General features: G+C 37.1%; 1 protein-coding gene across 1 annotated transcript in view; it reads left to right on the top strand.

Moving 5' to 3' along the window:
- LOC107557783 (F-box-like/WD repeat-containing protein TBL1XR1) overlaps nt 1-10,258 on the top strand; it is a 36,122-nt gene that overhangs the window by 14,280 nt on the left and 11,584 nt on the right. The window lies entirely within an intron of this gene.

The raw sequence follows: 10,258 nt of genomic DNA on the forward strand, positions 1-10,258 counted from the left end.
GTAAAAACAGTAAAATTGTGGACTATTACTGCAATTTAAAATAACTAAAATTTCTATTTGACTATAGTTTACAATATTGTTTATTCTTGTGTTGCAAAGCTGAATTTTCAGTGTCATTACTCCAGTCTTCAGTTCTAATATGCTGATATGCTGCTCAAGAAACATTTATGATTATTAGTAATGTTCAAAACATTTGTGCTTAACAGCATGTATTTCACATGGAAATCTTTTGTAACATTATAAATGTTTTTACTGTCATTTTAATCAATTTAATGTGTTTTTGCGGAATAACATATTCATTTCCTAAAAAATAAATCATACTGATCTCAGACTTTTGAATGGTAGTGTATGCTTGTGTATAAAACTCTGCCTGTCCTGTTCAGAAAGTTTTTTTTGTTGTTGTTTTAAGTAAGTCCATGAACTAAAAATACTTATTTTCATCAAAGTATTTAGGTGTCTGTCCTAAATCAGCGGTACCTTGAATAATACACAGAGCCTGGCGCCCTTGTGCACATTCAAAATTACTGTTATTGACTCCCATAAAGGTCAAAGGTCATAACATATCCTGGACAACACTGCATTTTTTTATAGTGTGTAATGTGATCATATGGTGCCTTCAGACTTTCCACTCAGAATCATGATTGCATTAAAATTATTTTAGTTGGAATTAGTGTTGTCACGGTACCAACATTTCAGTATTCGGTACCAATACCAGTGAAAATCCAATTTCGGTACCAAAGCAAAACACACAAACATGCTAATTGAACAACATTTTTATTAATAACATTAAAAAATTTTTTTAAATGTACAAAACCAATGCCATTCTTTATACTTATTTAAAATTGTTTAAAGTTTTTCCACAAGTAATAAAAGTATGAAAAATGTAAACAAGTTTCACCCAAAAGTTTAGTCATAGTTCTGCTGCCACTGAAAAACATCTGTAAACCGTTGTCTGTTTTAGGGTTTGCTGGTGTGTTTCAGGATCGTCCTCAGTCTGCAGCTGTGAAAGGAAAATATAATATACTTAAGTAAAGCAATGGACTGAGTCTGACCAAATGCAACATTAGATCATTGACACCAGCTAAAATATAACTTTTCAGTAAATAACAAACCTCACATATTTTGGTTACACAGTTAATTTAAAAGCCTCTGGTGTGTAAAAATGGTAAATACCATTATGTCCTCCTGTTTTTTACAGTAATAAAAGTTATAGGAGCATTAAATAGTTAACAAAGAAATCATTTTGAACAAAATGAACAAAATTCATTCTAATGCTCATTATATTAGCGTTAGCCGCGCTTATGCTAACGATTAACTACGTATACGCTAACGGCGATGTTTATTTCAATCCGAAATTAAAATTAAAATATGGAATAATATTCATAACAGAAGCTCTAAATATAAAAAATGTAATTGAAACTTACCTGCTTGAACTTGATCGGGGTGTTTTGTTAGTTTGATGCTTTTCCTCCTCTTGAGGTTGCCAGGTTTTCACAACAAAACCCGCCCAATCGCGTTTCGAGGGGGTCCCCCGTTAAAAATCGCATTCCGAGGATAAAATACACATGTTTTGGCGGGGATCCCCTGGTAAAATTTGCATCCCAGGGGCTAAATATCACGTTAATGGGGTCGTTTTTCAACCCGCGGACATGAAAATCAACCCGCAGCAACAGTGTTAAAGCAGCCCAATTCCGCGGGAAAACCGCAGACTTGGCAACACTGGAAGAGGATAGCTTTCGGATAGCACATCAAGAACTGGGTTGACCGGGTACTCAGTACCACCGGTATTTTAAAAAAATCTGGTACTGTACCGTTTTAATTTTTTTAGTACTGACTTGGTACCGAAATACTGGGTCTTTTGACAACACTAGTTGGAATAATAAGCATGTATTTGGCAATTTCATGTTATTTTCTTTTTTTTTCTTTCATCACTCCTGGTGAACAGTATAATCAGTTGTATTTTTGTCATCAAAAATAGTTCCAAAACAATCTGAAGCCGGATCAATCATTAAGTGTCTCAAAGTGATATAAACTTAGCCAATCAATGACTGTCTAATAATTTAGTTTTTGTTTCCCCCCCCCCCCTACTGCTACTCTTCATTTAATTTGTAAAAGTTTTGTGTGTTCTGTTTGTTTCATTCACTATGAAAACATAATTATAACCGATACCAATTAGCTTCCATCATGATTCATTGACTTATACACTCCAAACCCAGAAAGCCGAGTTTCCCACTGATAATTACAGCATTGTAGTAGTGTTCATGTGAAGGCAACCATTATCTTGTGCACAAGACTCTCATCAGATCACAAACTAGGTGGTGCCTAGGATGTAATTTATAAATTTAACAATCTGCTTTTTATAATAGGCCAAAGGTGACCGCTTTATCCCATGTTGCCTTTATCGGTCACTGTTGTGATTTGAGAACAAACAAAAGCTTCTTAGCATAATCGCTAATGCACTCAAATCAGAACAATGAATGAGTCTGTGTGTACTGGTGCTCTGACTCTAGCTATAGTAAGTGATTTTGGCAGGTTGTGATATGATGTAACCTTCTGAACAGCTCCAGCGAGATCATGTTCCAGCAGACCTTTAGGCAGTGCCTGTCCCACATGTTCCATAAACACCCAATCCTAAGGGTCTACTCTACATGTGTAAAAACAAAAAACACACCAGCAGCAGAATCGGGTCGAAAGGGAGGTACCAGTATAGTTTCTTTATCGCTGCTGTAGATAAGAAGCCGCCCCTGTTAACCGGGTCTCTGCAGACCTTGAATATGTTACTCATTAGTCATTTCTGCTGTCTGAGTTGCGTTATAGTGAGTTCCTGGAAACACTGGCAGTGCACTCGGTTCACATGCAGATGAATAACTCTCGTAACTGACCAGGGGTGGTTAAACCAGTCTGCTATTGATTATTGGCTTTCTCTGAGCTCCAGCGTTGATGATAGTCATTTCTTTGCCTGGTCAGTTATCACTCATTATCTACTGCTTTTTGGCACATGCTAGATACTCTAAGTATGCCAGATAAGGTTGCTTTATTTCAGGTTGCATTATTCCAATTCTGTCAATAACCATGTGAATCTCACAAAAAAAAAGACAAAAATATTGTCTCCCCAATATCAAAAGAGGAAAAAGTATTATATTTCTATAATTTATAATATAATTCACACTCACTCACATGCACCGATACCGATACTGGCCTGTATAGTCGATGTGCGCGAGCTGATAAGCAAAGCACACTGAGTGGTTTTAGCGTGCGGCAGCACAGACATCACTGGAAAGTTTGTCGTTCAGTCGGATGTCAAAAGCAAGTAAGTAAAACAATGCACAAGTTTACTACAGTTACTTGGCGGTAAGGAGAGAGAGCATTTTTTTAACGTTAAGCCTATAGGACGAAAGTGAAAATCGAAAGTGAAACTAGCAGCCTGTGTGAAGTGCACTAGGCTGTACTGTAGGTGTCCCTCTCACCAATACAATTGTGTTCGTGCTTTGCGCATGTTTTTTTTGCTTGGAGTTAATTGCGTTATATGAGTGGCTTTGGAATGTAAGTCGTAGCACTGTCAGATGATAAAAATCGGGACTTATATTTCAGAAAGCATGTTCATCGCTGTTACAAGATTTATGTATAATGAGTGGTTCCCTGCGTTGTTACAGGAAAAACGGCTTGTGATTACAGTACTGAGCCGCCGCAGTGGAGCAGATCTAATGTGCTATTAAATTAAAGATGAAATACCATAGAGCAATAAAATGAACAGTGAATGTAACAAAAGCTTGTACAATACATTTTAATGGGCATAATTAAGTGTGAAAATGACTGAAGGAAATATCTATTTGCTAAATGAACTAAGCCAACTTACATTATTCATATTCTTTTGGTTTCTGTACCCAGTATTTAAAAAAAAAATTACAAATGCAGTGAAAATACAGGTATCTGTATCGTTATTGGCAAGTACCAAAAATAATAGTATCGGTTTGGGCCTTGTTCTGGAAAAAGTGTATTGGTGCATCCATAATTATTCTAAATTGTAATCATATTTCACAATTTTACTGTTTTTATTTATTAATTTTTTTTTTATCAAATAAATGCCGCCTTGGTTCAGAGCCTGTTTCAGATTTTTATTTTTTGTGGCATTTATTTATATGCACATTAAGCACATTTTTCTAAATTGTATGTCTCTAAACCTTTTACTTTTTACATTAATGTTTCTTTTTTTAAAGAATTAGGGAGACATTTTAAGTATTAATAACAATTATTAAAATAAATGTTGTCTTGTTTCTCTTGTCTTCATGGACAGGTTTTGCAATTTTTCAAACCTTGAGGTGCTGCATTGCATTCTGCCTTTCACAACACAAGCTCATATAACGCATTTGTCCTTTGACACACTTCAATGCCTCACCTTTGGTCCAACATGGTGTTGAATTGAGTGATTCATACTACGAAAGACTGTGTAGGCGGTAGGGTCGCCTTCAGCTGCTTTACTCATAGTTTACCTCTGTAGCTGCAGGCAATCAGGCCACATTTAGTGTCACTCATTAACAGAGGCAAATTAGTTCATTTAACATTCTCAGCACACCTGTGCTACAGCACATGAAATCATCAGAAGGATGGCAACATTTTCTCACAGATAAAAAAAAACAACATGCTGATTACTTATTTTCAGTGACAGTAGATTTGCAATAATTATTGCTGAGTAGGTATGCTAATTAGCATCCAAATTAATCTGTCAATATAGATTATTATTCTCAGATTCATGTTTTAATCAATTCTAGAAAGGGGCTGGTTTCTTTTGTAACCCTTCGGTAAAATGTTATATTCCTTCAAAATGCTTTCTTTTTCTATAAAAACAAGTCACATTGTTGTTTTTCTGAATGACATGCTTAACAGAGTTCTCAAAGTGCCGGAGGAGGGCAAAAACGTTACACAATCCTTGCAGTTTACATCTTGTCCTCATGTTACCTCCCATTCTTGTTGCCCTCTGTCAAGTCCTGGTTTGGAGCAGCGCGTCGCCACCCTTCCCAGCAATTTCCACCTGTGCGCCAAAGATAAAATTGTTGATATGAGAGTAAACATTTCATTACAAAAATGCCACCTCAGAAAAGTGACAGCCGCACTCACCCAGAAGCAATGTCACAACATAAGCAGATAACCTTCTCGATGTGTCCTTGTTACATCACCCATAACTGTTTTCAAAAGTTGCCATGCGGTGTGTACTTCAGGCTGTCATTTTCACCCAAAAATTTAAATTCTGTCATTAATTCAGAAAGCTCTTGAATTTCATCAAAAATATTTTAGGGTGTAATTCTAATTCACTTGCTTTGGTTCGAACCAAATACAATGTTGATTTTTTTTTGTTTAGTGCGGTTCACTTTCACACTGCCCTTTTTGCAATGAACCAGAAACTGTAAACAAAACCGCACGTGTGCTTAAGGTCATCCATTCATTGGTCCATCCATAGTTCGTTTGGAAGCGGACCGAGACCACCTCTTTAGCTGGGTCTCAGTACAGTTGTTTGGTCCACACCCAAGTGCGATTGCTGTATTCACACCTGCCCAAAAGATCCGCACCAAAGGGGGAAGCGAACTTAAGTTTGATTCAATCGAACCAAACAAGACAGGTGTGAATACACCCTTAATTTGTGTTCCGAAGATGAACGAAGGTCTGATGGGTTTGGAACGACATGAGGATGAGTAATTAATGACAGAATTTTTCATTTTTGGGTGAACTATCCCTTTAACACTGTGTCTGTAAATCCTTCAAGGATTTAAAATTCTCTTTTAAAACATTAGGCATGAAAAGTTTAAATATATTAAATGGCATTAAATGGATTATTAAGGTCTCAACTAGGGCTGCACGATATATCTGCAAATGTAAATATCGCGATATGCATATCGTAAGGTCGTGCGATATCTGAATCATTTTAATAATAGGCTACTTAAATCAAAACGTTGCAAAAGGTCAAAGTTTTAGTTCGACGCATATAGCAGAGAATTGCTTGACGTTAAAAAGAGTTAAGTGCAATAAGTTGCAGAAAAAAACTATTTTTTGCTGTGGTATATGAAGAAGTACTTAACGTGTATGGAAAGCAAAGTCACAATGATATAAAACTAGTGTCATTAATTTTTTTTTGTCATTCACATTGACGTTAAAATTACATTTTCTGATGACATTACATTTTATGTACTGCTAAAACACTGCTGGTCACTTTTAGGGCTGCACGATTAATCGAATGCGATTGTCATGCGCATTTTGATAGTAATGCCGGTTCTGTAATCAGCAGGAAATCATCATCACTTGCTTTCAGATGGAGCAGAATTTACTACACATATTGTTCACTGACAAGTTACGCAAAAAAAATTGCAGACGATTTTATTGCGCGATTATGAAATCGTTTGCGATAATGACAGCTGTTTGCATAGCTTCTCAGTGAATTCAGCGCGAGAGCGCCCTCTGGCCTTTGGATGGAGATTTACTGCTGATCACAGAACCATGCTTCACTGAAAGATTCGCATGACAATTGCAGCTTCTGTCGAATCGCGATCTCGATTCCATTTCGATTTATCGTGCAGCCCTAGTCACTTTCAGAAGTTGTAGTGATTCTTTCTTTTCCAAGAAAGAATGTGAAACAAATTGGTTATATAATTTACATTTTTAAATATTTTAAAATATAATTTAAATAGATTTTTCACACTTTAAGCAATATCGTATCGCATATCGAATATCGCATTTTTTAACAAGTTATCGCATATTTTTTCAATATCGCACAGCCCTAGTCTCAACTTTGTATTTATCAAATGATGCAGGTTGCGTGTATGTAAATGACATGTTTTAACATTCACCTTAATCTTTTGGATATTTAATTATCCAAACAAATTTTTGGGGGGTAAAGAAATTGGCTTAGTTTTCAGTACGTAAAATTCTTTTGACTTGTTGTGAGATATGACTTAGAGATAGCATAAACCGTCGTCTTTACTTTTGGTTGTGAACAAGAATCAACTATCAAGCATTCAATACGTGTATAAAGCAGTGTGCCTGTAAATGCACAATTTTGTGGTCTTTTCATATGATTTATTTTCTAGCTGCAGTTACAAATGACAATAGCAAATTATGAGAGTATTGAATTTATTTTAAACAATTGATTTGTTGATCCGTTTCAGTGAGCCATTGCAAACAATCTCAGAAAGTCTAATATATAAAAAACATGGATACTCTCCGTTTCGAAAAATCCTTGATTGATGTAATGTTTAATTTGCATTAAAATGTGTTTAAGTCTTAGATTTCAGTTCCGATTTCATAACATTTTGTCATTCGCCTCGGAACTTAGTCCTCATGATGTCTAATATAATTTTAAACAAGGCTGACTTAAACTGTGTTGGAAATGCAGGTGGCTTTAAACATCCTTGTGTAGAGTCTTTTGTCCTTTGCAGAATGACTTTGATCCAAGTTTTGTTGGAGCCGAAACAAGACGGTTTAATGATCCCATATTGCCTGTGGTTATGCTCTTTTCAGGAGGTGGTCTCTATGCTAAAATACATTCTCCTATGTGCAGAGACAACTATATGCAAGCCATCCATAGACTGACATTCAGAAGAGTGTAAACACTGTGGTGCTGTGTTTGTTTCTGAAGGATCCATAATGGCAGAACGATGTCATCTGCAGGGCAACGGTTAAAAGATTCTTAATAAAATGCACTACGAGGCCTACAGCGGATGTATACGTGTTTGACCACAGCCAGTGCGATCCATTGACCTGCTTCTAGGACACTTCACACAAAAGAAGAAGAGTAGGGAGATCCATTTATGGCCCTGATGTGTCATATTTCCCCCACCCCTCCATGTTCAGACAGACACTGATGGATCCAGATCCTGAAGTAGGTCAGGTGAGGTGACGCGTTAATCTCACTGGTCCAATTTGATTGTATTTTTCGCCCTTCGGAGAGTAGGTTGCATCACAAGCAGTTTAGGCCAGCATCTGTCTTAATCGCTTGTGACAGCAATCACTAGCGTGTGGCATCTAATAAGCAACGGTCATTGTTCCTGCTGGATTGATTGGGCTGCTTTGCCTTTGAACTCGACCTGATTGTTAGATGCTAATGGAGGGATGTGAGCCATATGCTGATTTTTCCAAAAGCGTCTGGTTGAAATGGTGTTGGCATAATTGCCTTGAAATGAGGAAGAAAATGGTACTATTGTCAGGATGTGTGGTGGTGGTGGTAGCACGTCTGCTTCAGAGCTGCTCTATTACGTGCTGTGACATTACTTTGCTTTACAACTAGCTAAGTGTTTTACATTTTAGAATACTAGTTGATTGCGTAGTTGCCATTTTTGACAATACAAAGGCTGTGAAGAACAGAAAAATATTTTAAAATAATGTAATTATTATATCGTTGTGTACCCAGGTGTGTACCCATTAGGGCCTTTCGCACCGCAGGAACCTTTTCATAGTACCAGACCTAATTGTGGAACTACCCACTTTTCGGCGTGTTCGCACCGCCGGAACTGGGAGCGATTTTAGTACCGGACTGCCTTTTTCGAGAACCAAATTAGCTCCTACTCCGGAGCAGGGTCTAACCAGCACAACTGGTACTAATCGTGACGTAAGTAGACATTGATTGGCCAAACGCGTATGAAAACGCCCTCACCCGCCATGATTTAAAACACCGTGTAAACATACTGTAAGCATGTCAACTTATTTCGCAAGCATGGAGAGCAGCGATAGATGGACGGATGCTGAAGTTCAGGCACTTGTAGCAAATGTAGCACTGCCAGTTGTCGTTGGAGATTCTTAGTCCTCCTTTCCGTTCTTTCAATCGCTTTACGTATATGTCGACTTTCCATGTCCACTATGAAACACGCGAGACACAACAAAAACACAGCTCCGATCACAGCGTCCTCCATCCTCCTGTTGTTAATGTTGTTTTTCTTTGTTTCTGTTGTTGAACGCCACACACAAATTATGTCGCTGTCGACCGGCTTGCGTCACTTCTTAGTACACACTGTCAGTGCGAATGCAACCCTATAAATAGTACTGGGAAATAGTTCACGCAAAATCGTCCCAGTACTTTAGTACCGTACGTTTAGTTCTGGAACTAAAGCGGTGCGAAAGGGCCTATTGATATACAATACGGCTACATACTATTTTGTATAATTAATTTGTAAATATAACTTCTATATTAGTATTTTTAATATTTGTTGTTAGTAACATTATTATTGATGATAATAATAATAATGGTTATATTTAATACAGGTGTAATATTTTAGCAAATTGGTTAAATATATGCATATGCTAAATTTGATATTGGGATGGTGAAATAAATAATTTTAAATATATTTAAATGTATACATCAACCGCTGACACACACACACAAAAAAAACATTGCTCCATTTGTTTGACCAGCCTGACACCACAGCATTGGCCTCTTGGTGCCCCCCCCCCTACTTAAATATGCTGTGGCTTTGTGAAGTTTAGGTGTTATAATTTACATTACGCTTAGAAAAGTCAGGACAAAGCTGTTTATGTCTTCGTAATATTGCTTGGAAAGCAGGTCAAACATAATCCCCACAATTCATGGTACTCTTGAGGCAGATTTTTAATGCTTTTTTTTTTCAGGCTTTTGGGATATTTTATTTTGTGCTTAATTGGTGGTAGAGGAGCACTGACTGTGAAGAGTGTCTTGAGGAATTTGTGTCCAACGGTCAGTGTTACACAAGAACACAAGATCTCCAAGCTTCTCGTTGTTCTCTGAGGCCCTCAGAGGTTTGAGAGGATCAAGTTCACTGTTGTCATGGGAGTCGTATGAAAAGCCCAGAATGCCAATGCACCCCCCCCCCCCCCTAAAAGAAAAGGTTCAGCCTTATCTGAATAGTTAAGTGTATACTTTTCAGTGCTAAAATACTTTCTCCTTCCTGTTCAATGAGGCGACTGTAAGTCAGTCAGCTGCATGTTGACTTACAGAAGAGTGCAAACACTGTGGCTTTGTGGTGCTTTCAAAATATTGCTCTGTTTGCATCATTAGCCAGACATGAGTCTTTTAAAATATCGGAACATGTGACAAAGTTAGTTCAGGCTGTAAAATGCCGTGTGTGTGTGTGTGTGTGTGTGTGTGTGTGTGTGTGTGTGTGTGTGTGTATGTTATGTATGTATGTATGTATGTAATGTAAGGACTGTACAAATGTCATGTAGTGTAACAGAAAAAAAACATTAATTTCTGGAAAAAAAAAGAAATTATATATATATATATATATATATATATATATATATA

The sequence above is a fragment of the Sinocyclocheilus grahami genome, unplaced genomic scaffold, assembly GCF_001515645.1.
Source record: "Sinocyclocheilus grahami isolate Dianchi unplaced genomic scaffold, SAMN03320097.WGS_v1.1 scaffold619.1, whole genome shotgun sequence".
Classification (NCBI taxonomy): domain Eukaryota; kingdom Metazoa; phylum Chordata; class Actinopteri; order Cypriniformes; family Cyprinidae; genus Sinocyclocheilus; species Sinocyclocheilus grahami.